The sequence below is a fragment of the Cupressus sempervirens genome, chromosome 4, assembly GCF_028749045.1.
Source record: "Cupressus sempervirens isolate cs-2001-9-10 chromosome 4, ASM2874904v1, whole genome shotgun sequence".
In the NCBI taxonomy this organism is placed as follows: domain Eukaryota; kingdom Viridiplantae; phylum Streptophyta; class Pinopsida; order Cupressales; family Cupressaceae; genus Cupressus; species Cupressus sempervirens.
The window spans coordinates 890,454,329-890,476,566 of record NC_143121.1 but is presented as its reverse complement, the minus strand read 5'-3'; the positions used below and the strand labels follow the sequence as shown (position 1 = coordinate 890,476,566).

Below are 22,238 nucleotides of genomic sequence, written 5' to 3'. Positions count from 1 at the left end.
GATGTTGAGGAGCAAAAAAAACAAAGTAGCTTAATGTTTTTCTTCTCATTGGCTTCCTATGGAGAAGTACTTATTTTCTAGTGTTTTATTTTAAATTATTTATTCCTTTAAAATATAAAAGTTTTCTTTGGTAATGGTTATGGATCACTGCTTTCACATTGTGTTCAATAAAATCTTGGCCCCATATTCACTTACAAGGAGCACATAAAAATAACTACATAGTACCATTTTGTGATCACACTAATAACTCTACAATCTCATCCTGTTCCTAATGAAACATGGACTAATGAATTTGACTCAAAAATTATTTAATTGAATCTTAACAGAAATATCATAATCTCTAGATTTCCTTGTAGATTTGATTTTCGACCTTTATTTTATCTTTAACTATACATTATTATCTTAAGAATATCTTTACCTCTTGTACCAACATTATAGAATAGCAAGAGCCATTTTTTCTTCAACTTTTGGAGGGGCACTAATCCTTTTCTTCAACTTTTGGAGTGACACTATCCAATTCTAGGATCAACACTTTGTGCAATAATTTCCAGTGAGATCAACCCTCCCATTGCATCTGAGTGGTCATTCCAATAAATTTTCACTCTAAATTTTCCTATTTTGAGTAAAAGTCAAAACTAAGATAATTTTTTCTACAAATCAAATCTCTAAGGCTTAGTATGTAGTTTGATAATAGTTTTTGGTGATATTTATTTCCATATCTATTTTTTTTTCCAATTTTGTCATTTATGTTTTGGATTTGCAATTATTATTTTTTGTTAGAAAATTCTATGGAAAATTTTAGGCTTATTAGGTCTTAGTTAGTAGTTGTAGAATGTAGGAAGGGTATTCTCTAGGTTCCAAGTAGGCTAGCAGGAGCGGAGTGTGTCAATTTTTGGAGTAATGTCAATGATAGTGAAACTAGCAAAAATCATGCCATCTAATAACACCATCCTAATTTAGTACCAAGGGTTGTGAAACCCCTTAGAATAATAGGGTCTTCTATTTCATCCATAATGGATTTAAAGAATGAAACCATTAACTTGGAACAACATGTCCTTTCCTTATCCCATCAATACATTCTCTTTCTGCCTTATGTGCTTTGCTAATCTTTACTTTCTGGATTTGTATGATCAAGTAGCTCCTAGGCCCTAGACGAGCAAGGAGTGATAAGATGCAAAAGGTGAAAAGAGGCCCCACATGAAGGTAAGATGGCCAATTTTGGATCCATATCCAACACACTGAATGTGCGGCACGGCCAATTTCAGCCCCATCCACTAGATGTTGATTGAGATGGAGATCCATATTCACTGCGACAGGGGAAAATCTAGGAGCCTTATCAATATAAATTTAGTTTCATATATTTCAACAATGTTACCATGCTTGTGCATTCTAAGGCTCTTAATATAAATTTCAATTTTGATCTCCTTCATGTTTTATAGTACTTTCATTCCTTGCAGATGTAGTAGCTTAGTTTCTACAAGACCTACCAAAATTAGCTAAATTATCAAACAAACTTGGGAACAGAGCTGCTAAAAGTGGATTCTTTTGCTTATAATAAATTCAATGTGAATGGATTGATGCTGATTAATGTTAAAGGGAAGAAAAGGCATACTTGCATACTTCAAGAGATATTAAACTACATAATACAGTGTATTGATCCAAGTCATCAAAAGCATAAATTAAATATTTTGTACTTAGAAATAAGGAGTAAGCACCCCCAAATGGTTAGATATTTTTTGAGGCTAAAGAGAATGGAGATGTAAATAGGATAACATGTTTATCTAAAAGAAGAGAATGATATAATTGTTACATATAGGCACACACAATGTATTGGAATGCACCACATATAAGTGCATACTCAATCGAAAGAGAAAATCATTTATAATTTTAGTCTTAGGGTGCACACCAATTTTTAACTCATTGTTGACCATAAATAGATAATATTCAATTAAAAGGAGTGCATTTATGTGTAGCTAGCTAGGATTATTTTATATGTTTATAAATATAGTAAGAGTCTGCTAAAGACTCAATCCAACTACCCAGGATGTACTCATTATGCTACACCTAAATTTATTTCCTATTACACATACATATCTCTTACCAAATCTTTGTCCTACATTAAATGAAAAGTCCTAAATATGAAAGTCATTTGTAAATATATGGTTATCATTTCTGTACAAGACAAAAAATGTTGAATGAAAACTAAAATGGGTAAATGAAATAAAAACAAAAGACTTCCTTGTGCAATTTTATACAACTTGTTTTCCACAACTAATACTATAGAAATTTCACAATGCATGAAAAAAAGTTAGTTCCATACTAAGAAATAAAATTGATCAGTAGTTAAGATTTTTGAGAGGTAGTACACAAGTTTAAAGGTAAGGGAGGATTACTTACATTAGCATAGTTTTCTTCCAACAATTAAACCAATTTTTCTTATTGTTGATTGATTTTTTGAATTTTAATAAATGCATCAAAGTGCTAATTTGGCCATTCTTATAGATTTCTTGTTCACTTTGTAGTTTACTTCTACTTGCCTCTTCCTCTAGGCCTACTCTCCAACTGGTCACTTTCCACTAGCTTGAATGCCCAATCTTTAATATACATTTGATTAGATTGACTCACCTGCAAATATATGTTCTTCCTTCCCCCAGAATTTCCAACAACACCATCTCAAATCTGATTAATGAAACATACCCTGACATTCCTTTTGCCATATACAGAAGTTGAAAGTGAAGAATGCGAAGAAGGGAATTAGAAGGGATGGTAAATATATTATTCCAATAAAAAATATTTGTGCTACATGAAACCATACTAGATATGGATATGCTAAATATAACATAAGACCATAATACAAATGAAACATCTAAAAATTAAATAAATCATAATATATATAGCCTTTGTACTAAAACCCTAATTTCTCTAGATCCCTAAGGAATTATACAAGTTGATAAAATAAACTTAGTCTTCAACTTTTTTAGTTTTTGGTGTTATACTTATTGACAATGGAAGCAAAAAAAATTTAAAAATGACATCTTAAAAGCAAGAACATAATAAAAATCATACAACTCTTTATTATGCTTCTTCTTTAAACTTAACTCCTAATATATAAAACTTTTTCTGCAACAAAGATCAGAACAATATAAAGTAGGAGATGGGCTAGAATCTTCTCTAGTGGCATACGGATGGATCCTCTATGATGTGTATAAAATTGGTAGTCGGAAGGGGAAGGGATGCTCTATGAGGGCCTATGGCTTCTTCTGTCCTCAATGTAGAATGAATGAGAGGATGATATTATGAGAATCCATTCTAGTAGGGATAAAGAATAAGAATCTCTTCCATTTTAAATGCCACATGTTTGTGAAGGCAACATGTAGAAGCCATATATAGTAATCTACATAGAAAATTGCACTACCATGCATCATTATCTTGTGACAATTGGCTATAACCTATAGGTTCATATTTTTGTGAAATTTTTGATCCAAACTTTGAAAAAGACTACCAAGAATAAAGCTATCTACAAATGAAAAATCTAGAATATTCAACTAAAAATTTACTTTAAATGGAGAAAATTGAAAGAAGATGAATTTTGAAGGAATGTTTACATATATTCATAGTTTCCCAGACATGAGTAATTGAGAATAACCACTTGAAAACTTTAGTCTCCTACCTTTAAAAGGAAAGGACTAATAAAAATGAATATCTTTCTAGTAACTATTTATATTTTAATTCATAAATATCAGCATACCTTTTTCCTCATTCAAAAAGAATACACAATTGTTGATTGTACCTTTTATAGTGGATCCTACTACATGGACATTCTTTATAGGTCTCTTTTTGATGCCATTGCTTCATTTCCTTTAAATCTCTCATATTACTTGTAGTTGTGGGTCCCACATCACACTTTCACCATTACCAAGACCAAACTTAATAATATAGAAGTGTTGTATAGGAAATTGTCTTTATTATTATCTTTGTTTATTCTTTTCATATTTCACGAGCCACCATTCACATTTCCTATTATTCATTACTCACCTGGTGAAGATCATCGAGCATTACAAGTTTCCAATGGAGTTCCAATAAAATATGAAAATTGTGTTCATTACATAGAGTGCTAGCATCCTCATTATCTTCATTCCATTTCATTACAAAACAATACAAGAGCTTCATCTTGAGGATCATCAGTTGATTAGGCTCCACAAGTATTTCCACCACTGACCTACCCAATTCATTCGATGAGTCCCAGTGCTATGGATTAATGACATGTAGAATATAAATCAAACCTTTTCAACATTGAAATTGGACATGGTCTGGACTAAATAGAGACCAAAACTCACACATGAACCATATACATGCCAAATACAGAGTGGTTGTCAAAGACCAATAGCTGGCTAAAGATATCGAATACCTACTAGTGTTGTTTTGCATAAGAAATGAGGGAGTCAGACATTGAGATAGATATTCAAATACACGTCCATTGAACTTGGCGACAATAATTCAAGAAGCCACATATAACACTCAAGCCCGAGATAAGCTAATTATTGGTGATACTTCATCTTGGAACTCCTTAATCATGGTTCCTCTTTCCCTTCACCCTCAAGGATGTTGTGTATGATTTTTGCATCACTGTTCCCTCCAGCTTTATCAATGCCCACCATGCTTCAATTTGAAATGAATTTATACTCACAATAAAACACTATTCTCCTTGTAGAAATGTTGACCATTGCAAAAATGGACCTTTGCACTAAAATTGAACAATGACATATGTAAAGTGTTTACTCAGCTTGAAAATGTATCGACCCTCTTTTGCTAAGCCACCTGTAACGATTCTTGATGATAATTCCTTCATTTATAGTTGACCCATGCACCATTCATATAATGTTCTAGAGTTTATATGCATCTCTAATTCCTTTCTAATTTTCTTACATTTGTAGTCTACAACTAGGCTCTCATACCATGTTATTTTAGTAGGATCTACTACAAATGTACTATTCACTACCATTATATGTGGTATGTATTTTTCATATGGAAGTAACCTCTTATATATAAGTAGAATAATCAATGAAGAGACATGTCCCTTCATGCGACATGTCTACATTAATTAGATCATTAATATAGTATAAATTTTAAGTGCGCGCGCACGCACACACATACACAGGAAAATAAAATTATATATCACATATGATGATCAAACATATATAAAAGATAAATACATTTGAATTAACTAAAACATTGGCAGCAAGAAATATTTTGTACTTTAAAATTTGTTGGGTGGCCTTTACTTCATCTTTATATATTTTTAAAGCTCCATCATGCACAAGCTCCACGAATTTGGATTTTGGAATCTCCAAGCAAAAAGATACCCAAGACATTAAGTAAAAATGGATGAGTTTAATATTAAACTCAGTAGGACATCTTTTGTCATTTTGAAAACCTTCCTTGTTCTTGTCTTTCCAAAGAAGCCATAGGATTTCACTGGCAAGAGTAAACAAAAATCTGTTAATATATAGATCAAAATATTTAACATAGCCAGCCAAAATATCCCTCCAAGAGAAGCTAGGTTTAGTATTCCAATCCATAGGAGACCCAAAAAGAATAAGATCAAATATTTATGGCATAAATATTTTCAAAGAAAACATGCTCAAACTTTTCAGGATTCTTACACAAACTACAAGCCACATGTTCAACATTAATGGAGGATAAAATAGAACCAAGAGCAAGCTTTTCAATCAACAACAATCTAAAGTGAGGGATTTTAACAAGGCCCACTCTAAAAATACTTTAAAAAAATGTGCTTGTTTGAGAAAGGACATTGAAACCCCAACACTTGGACACACGCATAAGCACAAAGTGACCACTTTTAAGCATTCCATATAATAGCTAAGTACAAGTATTAGCAATATAAGTACCATCATTCCATTTTGCATTTCTAGTATATGTATCACAGTTCATGATTTTCCCAATCTTTTCTTTACTGATCACCTTAGATAAAAGGGCATATGTCTTCTTTTGAGATCTGGGAATAACTTCCCTAGAGGATATGAACTCCCTCACTTGACTCTAACTAATCTTGAAAGAGTTGAACACTTCAGACCAAAAAATTTCATTTCAAAATCCCCCATGATGATATCCCACAAATGAATGTAGACCACTATTTCCCTCTTTTAATCATAGATTTCTCAATGTTATTTCTCACCAAAATATTTTAAGGCTCCTTACCCAAAAAATTCTTATAAATTCACTTCACTACAAGGGAGATACCTTGGGGCCTAATATCTTTTAGCCCAAGTCCCCCTATCTTTTCTAGAAGGCACCACCATTACTATTTTACACAATGCCTCTTTTTTGAACCCATACCATCATACCACAAAAATTCTATTAGAATGTTTTCAAGGAAATTGGATTGAAATTTTGCAAACAACTAGGTGGAAGCAAAGTAAAGGTGATGGGAAGATATATCCTTCTAGACAACTTGCACTCTCCCAGCAAGAGAGGGGGAGCAATTTTTCCATGTGATATGTTTCCTACTCATCTTGTTGTATATCCACCCCCACATATAAAAAAAATATGGCTCTAAAGAAAAAGGAATACCTATGTACTTGAAAATAGTTTTAGGCCCAAACCACATCCGACCCATACTGTTCAACTAACTAGGAGCCAAATACAATCAACTAAGGATAGAAGATTTATGTGGGGCTACTTTAGCTCTAGACACAAGGAAAAAATAATTAAGTCTACTAAGAGCTATAGAAAAATTCACCTTAGACAATTCTAGATATAGAGCAGTATCATTAGCAAATTGAGCATTAATCAACTCTTCAGAATTAAGGAGAGTAATGTCTTTGATAGGTGGACGTAGAGATATATATGTAAGAATGTAGAATAAAGCATTTGGAGAAATTACAAAAGAGGGGAGAAGCAATAGGGAACCCTTGTCTAATAGATTTTTGAAGGACAATAGGATAAGATAACTCACCATTTACATCAATAATAGTAGAAGAATCATGAAATAAGATCTCAATCCATTTATGGAAGTATACAGGGAATCCAAAAGCTTTGAACATACCTCTAATAAAGGGCCACTCAACTCTATTATAGGCTTTCTCAAAGTCTAACAGAATCCTAGCCACATTCTGTACTTCCACTTAGCCCAGTTCATATCTTCCCAACTAGTGATGAGATTTTACAGAATATATCTCCCCTTTACGAAACTAATTTGAGTAATTGAAAAAAAGTTCTTAACAATATATGCAATTGTTCTAGCCAAAATATTTACAATATTTTTATAAGATAGGTTAAGCAGAGTGGTAGGCCTCCAATTCTTAATTAGGGATTAATCCCCACTTTTGGGGAGTAATTTGATGACCCCTTTTCTCGCATTACAGCTAAGAGAACCAAATTCAAAAGATCATTATACAAGATCAAAAGTTCCTCACTAGCCACTCCAAATTATCTTTGTAAAATTGAGCGGGGAGCCCATCAAGTCTTAGAGACTTGTGATTAGTCATAGCTTTGATGTCTTCATGAATCTCATCTACTAATATGTTTCTGCTAAGTTTCTCCTTTTCCACTACTGATATCTTATTAGGAGTCATTTTCAAGCATTTTTTCAAAGTCTATTGCTAATGCTGGCCAAATGCTAAAGAAAAAATATCATAATAGAATTTAAAGAAAGCTTCTTTAATTAGAATAGGGTCAAAAGTTCTCCCTCCCTCCACCTTAATATCTTTAATCACTTTTCTCTTATCTTTTGCCCAATGATATTAAAGAAAAATTTAGAGCCTATATCCCCTTCTTTCAACCAGTTCATTCTAGCTTAGATCCTTTTTCCTTGGATCTTATATCTTTGCAAATACCTTAGTTGACTCTTTGTAGAAATGAGTTCATGTTCTAAAGTAGGATCTCCCCCTTTCTTTTGAAGTTCAAATTCTATTTCATTTAGTCTAATTTGTAGATCATCTTCTTCCTTATTTATTTCTCTGGCTTTCTTTTTTCCAATAATTTAGTAAATTTTCCTCCATGTAAATTTTAGTAATTTAGTAAATTTAGTAAATTTTCTTCTTCCTGTGGTGATCAGACGGACTGTGCAGGTTCAGATAGTGCCAGAAATTGAAGAAAATTATGTGCAAGAAGAATCTATTCATCCTCCTCTTGTTGCTGCTGAGAAAGTAGTTTATGTTGTCGTTGGAAAAGACTTGTCTGAGAGCGCGTACGCTGTCAAATGGATGCTCATGAAAAGTTTGGATAAAAGGGAAGAAACTTTATTAATTCTTCTTCATATTTGTCCTCCACTTCGCTACTTTCCAATTCCAAGTAAGTATTTTGACGATCGAATTCAGTTTGGATGCAAATATCACAAGTTCAATTCTTTCTGTTAAACAAACTTGACGTTTCTGTGATTTTAGTGGGAAGAATTCCCTCGAACCAAGTAGACAAGGATATTCTGAACGCTTACAAGAAGGGTGAAGAGATTGAGTTGGACAATTGCATGAATCAATATTTGCATATGTGCTCCAGAGAAAAAGTATAATTATTATCTTGTTTGGTAAATTGATCGAGCTTTGTGAAATTTTGAATTTTTAGAGTCTAAATTTAAGCAATTTGCCATAGGTCAAAGCTTAAACCTTAGTTCTTGAGAAGGAGGAGATTTCCAAAGGGATTGTTGAAGTGATTTTAGAGCGTGGTATCATGAAACTTGTCATGGGAACAACTTCAGCCGGCAGTGCAATTTCTAACTACGAGAAATAATTCTGTATGTTCTTTTACAAAACATGGCCAAATTTTTAAAATCGTATAAAATAATCCGATTCTCCAAATTTTGTACAGGAAAATGATGATGCAAAAGTTGAGGAAAGCGTATTATGTTCAAAAGCACGCGGGAGAGTCATGCGACATTTCTGTTGTTTGCAAAAGGAAGCTCGTACTGCTCAGTGAAGGATCTCCTGGTCAGTAATAAACAATTTCATATTTGCAAAGTAAATCCTTTTTCTTTGGGTTAAAAAGTTGAATCCAAAAGATAGATAATTAATTTGAAAATATGATATGTGGTTTAAGCAATCTTATATGAGAATTTAATGTCTAGGAATCAATATTTGTTTTCAATCTAAAATTTGAATGCTCTGTTTTTGTTGTGAGAAATATTAAAACAAAATTAAAACTCACAACCCTAAACCTAAAAAGATTTGCTCGGCAACAACTATTACCGAGTGCCAAAATTTGCTCGGTAACTTAAGAAAACGAGTGGCAGGAGAGTTTACCGAGTGAGCTCGGTAAACAAAGGATAAGAAACTCGGTAACCAAAGGATACCAAGTGAGCTCGATAGTGTGATTACCGAGTGAACTCGGTAACCACAGGAAGGTGGAGCTTGGTAGAAGAAGGCACCGAGTGTGGTTGGTAGCCACTGCTGGGAGGAGCTCGGTAGAAGACATTACCGAGTGAGATTGGTTTGAACTGCAAATGACTTCTACCAAAGACAATACCGAGTGTAGACTTATGATGTGAATATGTTCACCATTAAAACCAGAGACCCAAAGCTTAAGATACTCAACAATAAACTTCACAAATGCAATGAACAAGAAAAGAGCAATAGATTCAAGTATGCCTACTTGCTTTCTATTTATCTTTGAATCAAACTAATACAAGATTTGAGAGCATTCGGCTTCAACCAGAAAACTCTAAAATAACCCTAAACTTTAAATTAATAAAACTTCAAACTTTAAACTTCAAACTTTCAGTTCTAATGGCTACATACAATAACACCTGGAGCAATCACTGCTTCAACAGGGCGAAACCAATAAACTACAAACTTACAAAATGATAGGAAGAAGCACATGCAACAGCAAGCACGACAATGATTCCTTCTGTCTCTACAACAACTAATTTACTAATCATCTTCTCTGCTCTCTGCAACTTCTGAGCTCTTCTCTCTGTCTCTACTTTGTCAAAATGAATCTAATCATTCCTTTTGTTATACTTGGAAAATGTTTTCCCCCTCATTTTTGAATTCAAAAATTTTCACCTACCATGCAATAAATTCATTTGATCGTTCTGCAAGCTGTCAAGGAGGTAGGTGGGCATTTGGATCCAGGGAGAAACGACCAACAACAATTAATATTTCAACACTCCCCCTTTATCCTGAGCCAAACAAACAAGGATCACTACTAATCCAAATCAACTACACCAAGACATTCTCTTAGGTGTACAAAAGTTCCAATCCCTAATGGCTTGGTAAAATATCTGCTAGCTGCTGCTCAGACTTGCAATATTCAATTTTCATATCTTCATTCTCCACCAACTCTCTGATGAAGTGATATCTGATCTCAATATGTATTCAGCCTCTGTTGTAGATTGAGCAACAATAGGTTGCTTCTTAGATGCCCATGAAATTGCACCCGATCCCATATGAAACATGTATCTGGAAGTGCTCTTCCTATCATCTAAACTTTCAGCCCAATCACTATCAATATAACCCACCAACTTGAAATCATCATTTGCAGTATAAAAAATTCCAAATCCCTTGGTACCTTTCACATACCTTAGGATCCTCTTTCCCGCTTGCAAATGGGAATCCCTTGGTGTTTCCATAAATCTAGAAATTAGACTTACTGCATGCATTAGGTCTGGCCGAGTTGCAGTCAAATACATCAAACTTCCAACCATACTCTTGTATAGTGTTGGATCCACTCTCTTGCTAAAGTCTTCTTTGCTCAACTTCAGACTTACTGCTGTTGGTGTGGGGGTTGCCTTACTATTCTGCATTTTGAATCTAGCCAAGATTTGCCCTGCATATTTTTCTTGAGAGATGAAGATGCCATCATGCATTTTTTTTACTTCTATGCCTATAAAGTATTTCAAAAGACCTAGGTCTATCATTTCAAATTCACTTTTCATGGCCTCTTTGAACTCACCAATTAGAGCCTTTTCATTTCCAGCAAAAATCAAATCATCTAAATACAAGAAAACAATCAACACATTACCATTTGTTGCCTTGATGTAGAGAGTGGGATCACCATTGCTTTTGCTAAAGCCATTGCTCATCAAATATGAGTCAATCCTACTATACCATGCTCGTGGACCTTGCTTGAGCCCATAAAGTGCTCTTTTCAATCTATATACTTTATTCTCTTCACCTGCAACTTCATAACCAAGTGGCTGCTCCACATACACTTCTTCCTTCAATACACCATTTAGGAAGGCAGACTTCACATCCATTTGATATACCTTCCATTTGTGCTGAGCTGTAATTGCTATGACAGCACGCACGGTTTTCATTTTTGCAACTGGGGCATAGGTCTCATCATAATCTCTACCATACTGTTATTTGTAGCCCTCGACTACCAGCTTTGCCTTATGCCTATCAATTTTGCCTTTAGCATTGCATTTGGTTTTATAGACCCATTTCACTCCAATCACTTGCTTCTTGGGAGGCAAATCAGTTAGCTCTCATGTCTCATTCCTTTCTATAACATCTATTTCCTCATCCATGGCCTTACACCATTTCTTGTCCTTAACAGCTTCTTCAAAATAAATTGGATCACTATGAGAAAATAATGCAAAATTAACACTCTCATCATAATCTTTATATCTTTCATCTTGGTATATCTCCCTAAGACTCTTGGTCTTTCTTGGTAACAGGGAGGAGAGTGTGGGATTAGAATCTTTGCTACTGCTACTTGGCACTGACACTCGGTCATGCCTAGAGGAGCTCGGTAATGACTGAGGCTGGTTGCCTTTTCTTCTATTTGCTCCTTCTTCTTTCTATTCATCAGCATCCTCTTCACTTATAATTGGCACTTTACTTGAAGTTCTCGGTGACTCATCAATTGAACCATACCAAGAATGATTTTTAAAAAATTTTACATCTCTTGAAAGCATCATCTTGTTGTTCAATGGGTCATACAATCTATATGCCTTCGATTCTAGGCTGTACCCTGTAAAAATGCATTTCACACCTTTGTCATCAAATTTTTGCCTTTGCTCTTTAGGCACATGTGCATATGCTACACATCCAAACACCCTTAAGTGTTCAACTGTCCATCTTCTTCGTGACCATGCTTCCATTGGAATCCTGTCATAGACTACCTTTGTAGGACACCTATTAATTAGATAAACTAATGTTGCCACAACCTCTCCCCAAAATTCTGTTGGGAGACCTTTCTCTTTCATCATGCTCCTTGCCATTTCAACAATGGTCCTGTTCTTTCCTTCAGCCACTCCATTCTGCTGTGGTGTATAGCTGGCTGTGAGCTCTTTCTTTATGCCATATTTTCTGCAAAAGTTTACAAAAGAATTGGAGGTATACTCCCCTCCTCTATCTGATCTTAGGACCTTGATATAGTGTCCACATTCTCTTTCAGCCTGGGCTTTAAATTCTACAAATTTATCAAATGCTTCATATTTGTTCTTTAAGAAATACACCCATGTCCTATGACTGAAATCATCAATAAATGTCATGAAATAAGTACTCCCCCCAATGGAAGTAACTTGCATAGGACCGACTAGGTCAGTATGCACTAACTCTAATGAATATCTAGCTCTCCTAAAATTTTCAGAATTAAAGGGAAGCCTATGTTGCTTACCCAAAATACAAGCCTCACACTTGTCACATGAATTTCCTATACGTGGCAAACCTTCTACCATTCTTTTATTTGATAACAAATTTAAACCAACATAGCCAAGATGAACATACCTAAGGTGCCATAGCCGTGAGGGGTTTTCAATCACACTCCTTAGAGCTGATTGTGTGGGAGGTGCAGCACCAATTTGAGAGCAGAAACATGTCTCTATCCTCAAGGGAAACATTCTGTTCTTTGTCATTTGAACTACTGCAAGTAGATTCTTGCTCCCATCCTTTTCTTGAATGACACACATGTCATTCTCCATCAGCACTTTGTATCTATTTTAAATGATTTGACCAATGCTCATCAGATTGTGCTTTACACCAGGGGCAAAATACACATTTTGTATTTCTCTTTTCTCACCTTTCTTGGTGCAGACCATAATAGATCCTTTTCCCACAACTAGCAAGGTTCCATTGTTACCCATCTTAATTTCTGATTTGAAACTCTTGTCAATGAATGAAAACAAAGTTTCATTACCACTCATGTTGTTGCTACATCCACTATCGAGGTACCAAAGCTCAGGGCTTCCTTCTTCACCAAAATTACACATGATGAAGGCAGCAACATTGGGTCCACTTCTCATGTTCACATTAGCCACATTTGCTTGTCCTGACTGATCATTCTACTTCTTCCAACATTCACTTGCATAATGCCCATATTTATGACAGTAGTAGCATTCTACATTCCTCTTATTTGAGTTGTAGTTTTTCTTACCTCCTCTTGAAGTATTTTATGAGCTACTTGCTCCATCTGCTCTTCTTGAGCTTTCTGCTGTAGCATTCATTTGTCCTCCATTTTCACAGCCTCTACCTCTGGAGTTTCTGCCTGAGCCATTTCTTCCTCTCCCCCTTCCTCTTGAATTTGATTGAGTCTTGAATGCTTGCTCTTGGGAAGATGAAGAAGTAGATCTATTGATCCTATGCTCATGGGTTTGAAGTGTACCCATCAACTCATCCATTTTCAAAACAGTGAGGTCTTTTGCCTCTTCTATGGTCATGACTAAGTTGTCATATTTATGAAGTAAACTCTTCAATATCTTTTCCACTGTCCTCTACTCTTGATAGTCTTCTCTATTTGACTTTAGTTGGTTAATCACATTGGAGGTCCTTGAACGAAAGTCTGCAATTGATTCATTCTCCTTCATCTGAAGGTTCTCAAACTCTCTCCTTATATTTTGTAACTTTACTGTACGGACTTTATCAGTCCCCTTGAAGTTCGTCTCAAGGATATCCCAAGCTTCCTTTGCATAATTTGCTACTGCAATCTTTGGGAATACAACCTCTGTCATTGCTGCTTCAATAAGACTTAATACCTTAGCATCCTTCCTCCTTGACTCTTTCAAATGAGTCTTCTGTGCATTTATGAGGGTAGCATACTGAATTAGATCAGTCACATCATTGAATCCATTAACTACAAACTCCCACAAATCATTTGCAACCATAATGGTCTTCATCTTGATAGAGGTCCGTTCTGATACCACTTGATGGAGGGCCACACCACTCTAACAACTCACAATCAAGAATGCAACAATATAGAGACCAAGAAAAAAAAAAATGCTTCACAAATAATTTTATTATACTTGAAAAATCCTTACAACACCCACAAGATGATATGACTTCTTCAACATAAGAGAAATCCTAAATAAGAGTCTTCACACCGAGAGCTTCACCAATAACTTCTACTTGAAGAGCTACATCTTTAGAGTTTTCACACCTCAAGCTTTCACCTTCTTCTCGAGCTTCTACATCTCAAACTTCTCCTTTAGCTTGATTAGAAATGCTCATATGCCTTGCTTAAATAGGCACTTCTAACCCAAGACATTACAAACACAACCAATGTGGGATAAAAAGGTAAATACAACTACCTTAAATAAATATTAAATTCCCACCCAAATACAACTAAGCACCCAACAAATATTAAATACATGATTTAAGGAACTTTCCACAAACTTCTAAAATGCCACCTACACACCTCGATTAATGGAATGACAACTATTTTTATTATTTTCTATTTATGCCACCCATGCACCTTGAAAATAGAAATTCCTCTTTTCTCCATTTTTCCTATTTTCAATTTTTAAAATTATTTTCTTTCTATTTTCGTCACTTTCTCTCTCCTCCACGAATTTATTTTTTTTTTTTTTTTTCAAATTTTTTTTTCAACTTTTTTTTTTCCCAATAATTTTTCCATGCAAGATGCTCCTGCATCACATCTTCTTTGCCCATGTATCATAATTTTGTCCATTGAATGGTGGTGGTTGCTGCCATATCTTTCCTGCATCTCCTGCCATGATAAATATCCCAAAAAACAAATACCCTAACTCACTTTGGATGTGGGCCCTCAAAGCTCTGATACTATGTGAGAAATATTAAAACAAAATTAAAACTCACAACCCTAAACCTAAAAAAATCTGCTTGGCAACAACTATTACTGAGTGCCAAAATTTGCTCGGTAACTTAAGAAATCGAGTGGCAGGAGAGTTTACCGAGTGAGCTCGGTAAAGGAAGGATAAGAAACTCGGTAACCAAAAGATACCAAGTGAGTTCGGTGGTGTGATTACCGAGTGAACTCGGTAACCACAGGAAGGTGGAGCTCGGTAGAAGAAGGCATCGAGTGAGGTCGATAGCCACTTCTGGGAGGAGCTCGGTAGAAGACCTTATCGAGTGAGATCGGTTTGAACTGCAAATGACTTCTACCAAAGACAATACCGAGTGTAGACTTATGATGTGAATATGTTCACCATTAAAACCAGAGACCCAAAGCTTAAGATACTCAACAATAAACTTCACAAATGTAATGAACAAGAAAAGAGCAATAGATCAAGTATGCCTACTTGCTTTCTATTTAACTTTGAATCAAACTAATACAAGATCTGAGAGCATTCGACTTCAACCAGAAAACCCTAAAATAACCCTAAAGATTAAACTGATAAAACTTCAAACTTTAAACTTCAAACTTTCAACTCTAATGGTTGCATACAATAACACCTGGAGCAATCAGTGCTTCAACAGGTTGAAACCAATAAACTACAAACTTACAAAATGATAGGAAGAAGCACGTGCAACAGTAAGCACGACAACAATTCATTTTATCTCTGCAACAACTGATCTGCTGATCACCTTCTCTGCTCTCTGCAACTTCTGAGCTCTTCTCTCTGTCTCTACTTTGTCAAAATGAATCTAATCATTCCTTTTGTTATACTTGCAAAATGTTTTCCCCCTCATTTTTGAATTCAAAAATTTTCACCTACCATGCAATAAATTCATTTGATTGTTCTGCAAGCCATCAAGGAGGTAGGTGGGCGTTTGGCTCCAGGGAGAAACGACCAACAACAATTAATATTCCAACATTTGTTTGTGTAAATTTATACTGGTAGGTCGGAAATCAAAGAGCGGCAGAAGTCATCTGCCCGATTGGCTGAGGAAACAAACCGAAGCATCCATTGCTAAACCTTCTCCAAATGATTTTGACCCCGATTGGCTGAGGAAACAAACCGAAGCATCCATTGCTAAACCTTCTCCAAATGATTTTGACCGGTCGGTTTCATCACCTGTACACTTCGGATCAGATCTGAACAACGGTAATCAAACTTCGTCAAATTTGCAGCGAGATTCTGTGGCTCCTGTGACCGAGAAAGTGGACGATCAGGAAATAGCAGCTCCAATTGATGAATTTTGCCCGAAATTTGAAGCGTCATACAGGTCACAAATGGATGTTGATCAAGTTTACGATGTCGAGCATAAGCCAACAGAATCTCATGTAATCCTCTCGAGCAAACATTCTTTTCTTATCATATTTCTTCGCTTCAAGCTTAATAAATTTCTTTCTTCTCATCGACACATAAATAAATGGTAGACACAATTAGAGATTTTTCATGTCTTCTGAGAAAGTTAATTTACGCAATTAATCGAAACATGTAAATGAGTTTAAAAGATCTGTATGTGTGATATTTATGATAAGGAACTAAAACAAACTTGAAATTTAAAGCAGGAAGTGAACTATACAGATACCGAAGTACTGAAAGTTCAGCATACAGAGGCATTGGAAGCGGTCGTGAATGTGAATAAGGAACTGCAAAGCGAGATCATGAGGCGTAAGAAAGCAGAGGCCGCTGCAGTGACATCAATTCACAAGGTATAAACTATTTCCTCATTTTTTAGATGCAACTTGTTGTTTCTCCAGTAAAATTCTCCTAAATTTTTGTGCATCTTCAGTGTAAAGATCTTGAAATAGCCTTCAAGGAAATGGCCAAAGAGAAGGAGGCAGCCATCTCGTCTGTAAAGCTTTATGAACAGAAATGCCAAGACCTTACAAGGCGACGGAACGAGGTCGAAGAAGAAGTTCAAGAAATGGTGGAGAAACTGACATCACTCGGAGCAAAAGTGAACGAATGCACCCGTGAAAGGGAGGCAGCCATTAGTGAGTTAGAAGCGACAAGGCGAAAGCTTGCTGCCGTGGAAGAACAAAACTTCCGAACTCTGCAGCAAAAGGACGCGGAAATTCAACATCTTCAGAGTTGCTTGCATAGAATGCCGCCAGGCGATGCCTACATATCTTCGTCGTCCTCTAATATCCTTGAATTCCGCGAATACTCTTTCGACGAAATAAAAACAGCAACTTCCAATTTCTCCAACGATTTTAAACTCGAAGAAGACGGTTATGGCGATGTGTACAAAGGCGTAATCAAACAAACAGCCGTTGCAGTCAAAATCCTAAGGGAGAACGGTTTGCAGGGTCGGCAAGAGTTCCAAAGCGAGGTATGCAGACTAAAATTTTTCCAAAGCGACGAAATTTTTTTAATTGTCTTCTTTTCTGGCAGATTTTTTTAAAAGAAAATCTCTCTTTTCTTACAGAAATTCTCTCTTTTCTTACAGAAATTCTTTGAATTTCTCTTGTGGAGATCGGTATTTTCAAGGACATTCATCATCCGCATTTGATGCGAATTCTTAGAGCCTGTTCTGAACGAGGTTGTATAATATACGAATATATGTCGAACGGATGCCTTGAAGATCACCTGAGCTGCAAAAGCACCTTTCCGCCTCTTCCCTGGTACGCCAGATTTCGCATCGCCGCCGAAGTATGCTCCGCTTTGCAGTATTTGCACAGTTTTATGGCGGATCCAATCGTCCACCGCGATCTGAAACCCCAAAATATACTCCTTGATGAGAATTGTGTGAGCAAAATAAGCAACTTCGGCCTTTCCCGTCTTGTGTCAAAGGATCGGAATTCAGAGTCGGAGCCAAAAGGCACATATTCATATATGGATCCACAATACACAGACGGCGAATACTGTACAAAATCCGACGTTTACGGCGTTGGAGTCGTCATTCTCCAATTACTAACCGGAAAGCCGGCCCGATGTCTCGTCAAAGATGTGGAACGGGCCTTAGAAAGTTCAAACTTTCACAAAATTTTGGATCCTTCAGCCGGAGCTTGGCCATTTGTGGATGCTACTCAGCTGGCTTATCTTGCCTTGAATTGCACGCATCCGGAAAGAAAGAAGAGGCCCGACCTTCAACCGACTGTGATGAAAATCCTGAGTCAGATCCGCAACATGTTCCCTGAAACAAATCTTGGCAGGCCGATTGAATGTGGGCAAAAGTCGGGGAAAGGAACTGAGGAAATACATGTTCCCAGCTTCTTCCTCTGTCCAATCTTCAAGGCAACGATCATTTCTTCTACTCTTAAACCATTCCTTGGTATTTCAAATGATATTTATTATCTGATTCTGTTACTTCATTTTTCCCTTAATTCATTAGGTTTTCGTCGTTATTAAAAAATGAGGGTTTTGACTTAAATTTGTTCCGATTTGCAGGAGATTATGCAGGATCCTTACATCGCTGCAGACGGCTTTACATACGAGAAAGAGGCAGGGATGGTTTGATTGTGAACGTTGCACATCTCCCATGACAAATGAAAAGCTTGGGAGTAAGAATCTCATCCCAAACTTTTCTCTAAGATCCGGAATTCGACAGTGGCAAGAAAGAGGTGATCTCTTGTAGATCTACATTTCCTGTACAATGGGAAACGAAGGTGCTTTTGCTGAGTCCATATGTTATTTATGTAAGTATATGTTAATGGTTATTGCATGACAGTTTTTAACTGTTTATAGTTTTTGTAAATGTGGTGAGTGAATACAATTAAGGAGATCTCTACAATTTTGTAAGGCAGCAATGATTTTGAAGGTATTACAATTGATTAATAATTATTATTTTTTAGAATATCTTTAAGTGGATAGTTTCAATTTACAATAAAATAATATTTTATTTAATAGTTATGTATATATTATTAATTAAAATAAGATAATACGTTATTAAATCTATTTGAATGACGTATTTTTTTATATTAATTATATGTAGTTAATAGAATTCTGGAACTCACGTGAGTAGTACTATTAGCTTGTGTATCATTAAACATGATATTAGATGTGAATGTAGAAAGAATGTGTATTATCATGGGTACTGATATCTACATTTACATTTGATTTTATGAAGTCAAATAGGTAAGAACGTTTGTAGAACTAGCCATCGTTATAATATTTTCATTCACTATGAGCCATGTATTTTAAATCATTAACACCTTGTGAGTCACCATGTAACAATCTCCTTAGACTTTGAAAAAGAGAAATGAACTCTATAACCTAGTGATCTATACTCATAAATTGTTGAAAGCCTTCTAATTCCTTGTCTAGCTTCTTTAATTGCATGCCATAAACTTGGATTATAGAGTTATCTATCTCATAAAATTTTTGAGAGAATTCGTTTTCTAATATCATAGACAAGTTGTTAAGATGAATTTTTGATGGTTTCTCTCTATAATTTTCTACCACGAACAATGTAACTTAGGCTCAATACTAGCACTATTCAAACAAGAAGAAACCATAAGTTAGTAACTTCTTCTTATAGGAATTTCAAATTCAAAATAGAAGATTATGAAGATCATAAATAAGTACAAATTTAAAAATACAAATACTTAAGAAAGAAATAAAAAGAAAAAAGTAATGAAAAAGAGAAATTTGTTGTTTTTCACCTTATCAATTATCATATACGATGTTATACAAATACAATATATAATATTAATAAAATAATAAAATTTATTAACAATCTAATTAAATGTATGTATATATATGAAAGAACAATTAAAAAAACCAGTAAAAGTAAATGAGAAGATATAAAGGCATAGGACATGTATTGTTCACTAAAATAAAAATATGAAAACTAAGATCACTATACTAGTTAATGAAACCTATAAAAAAATTTATGCATGAAGACATTAGAAGAAGTATAGGCTTAGAAACTATCCCTAAATATTTAGGCATTATAACTAGATATTTTTCTTTTTATAAAATATTAAGATTATATAATGCATGCAATAAAATTATGTAAATAAGGAGTAAATGATGTTAATGTGTGATAGCTTCAGTTGGATAAACCTATGAGATATAGTTATATATGTGTTTATCATTATATGAGATAAATTAATATGTTAATAATAATATATATAACTATGGTTATATATTAATTATAAATTAATATAATAATAAATAACAATGGTGATATTTATTAAAATATTAATTATTAATTAACAAATAGACATGTCCCTTAAAGGGACATGTCTATTCATGTCTTACTATTATTTAATTGGGGAAAGCTACCTTTCAAAAACATAGACCAATTATTACGGCAATGCTTAATGCATTTCCATTAGATCCTCTCAAAAAATTTAACATGGTACTAGAGCACATTTCAATCCTAGGAGAAGTTATATATAATTAAGTTATAAAGATTTCACTTGTTATGGATAATCTAAGTTTGATATCATCAATGTCAAGCTAGTGGTTTGCGAATGAGAATAAGATTTTTATCGATCAAGAACCTTTTAGGATAACCTCTACATTAGACTTGGCATGTAGAGAAATGTATCACTTCACTATTATATTTATTGCAGAGGACTGGTAATTCTAGTTCTAAATTGGTGGACACCCTGAGCCTCCATCATTGTAGTTTTGGGGTCAGTACAGTGGTTCTAATTATGTGAACTTGCCATTAGATAATCACAAAAGGATATGAATTATGTATCTGATCTAAAGATATGGTTATGCCTTAGATGAAATTTATACCTGAATATGTTTCTAAATACAAATGATGGTATAGTCCATGAGTTGAAATAAGGAGGATGGTATCAAACAAACTATTCACTATATATCATTCTCATGATCTAATCTAAACTATTGGAAACCTGTATGTTGATCTTGAATGATAGTTACTTGATGGTGTTGTATGGTCACCCAAACTATATAAAAATATATCATTATCCAATATTGGTATGATACGTTACATAGATTTTCTTGTGATCCTTCATACATTCACTAGTATTATGACCACCTGTTCACAATGATGTAGAGATGCATGGCTTAATTATTAGGTATGAAGATCATTGAAGTCACGTATTTAATATCACAATAGTTCCAAACTGACTTGATCAGCACATGTATCATTGAATTCTTGAGCATGTATGGGTCATGGTTATTTCAAAGATGTTGAATGCCAAGTACCACAGTCTCATTAAGTTGATCTAAAATTGTAGTAACATAATGCCACCCCAAGAGTATAGACACTGATATAAATAGAATGTTGACACATTTTTATGTTTTGTAGATAGCAATAAATATCATCACCTTCTTATTATAGAGTTCGCCACTTGATATGTATGCAATCAAAAAATGGTAATCTTTACGACCAACTGTAAGAATGCCATGATGAGATTATACCAGATATCACATTGGTATGTAAGCAATATGATCCCCAAGAATGTTAATGGTGATAAGGATCAAAGATCATTATTGGATGATGGGGGATTTGTGACTGTGCAACATAAGGGCATACATTCAGTAAAGTACTAAGGTAATAGAAGTACTGGATAGGAATTCTAAAGGTAAGTATAATATATTATTTTTTTGTATGTAAATGGAAATAGCATGAATAAATAAAATATATCTATGTGTAACATCATTTAATTTAATAATTTGACATTATGAAATGTAAAAGAACTAGTTGATGTACATCAAGATAGTAGTATAACCTCTTATAAATAGAAGTGAGCATAGATTAAAGTATATCTTTAAATTAGATATTTATCTATATTGTATTAGAATGATCTTATATTATGCAAACTATTCTTATTTATATTATAAGAGTTATATTCCTTGATTTGTTTCTTTTGAGAATGTTATTGCAAGAAAAGAAATATTGAGATTCAAAGGGAGCTTGACATGTAATTAGAGGAAACCTTGAAAGAGAGGGAGAATATTGAGGATGTTATTAATCTTTAGTGATCTTAGTGTTATTGGTTAAGAGGGAGTACACCATGATGAGATGGATTCTCTAGTGATCAATAAATTCCCACAGTCAAGAGGACCTTGATTTATACATTGTGACTATGTGATTTTAATGTGCCTACTCCCTATGTATATCATGAGGAAATGATGACTTCCAAATGACCATCACTTGTATTTGGAGAAGTTTTTGTAAGGTGATGATCTTACAATAACTTGTATTATGAGATCAAACAATTGAGTATATGGTGAATGTTTTGCATCTCAACATTCTAGAAAGCCA

General features: G+C 34.6%; 1 pseudogene; it reads left to right on the top strand.

Moving 5' to 3' along the window:
• Positions 1–18,623, top strand: part of LOC149564255 (U-box domain-containing protein 33-like) — a 37,647-nt pseudogene extending 19,024 nt beyond the window's left edge.
• Positions 18,624–22,238: the final 3,615 nt, after the last annotated feature.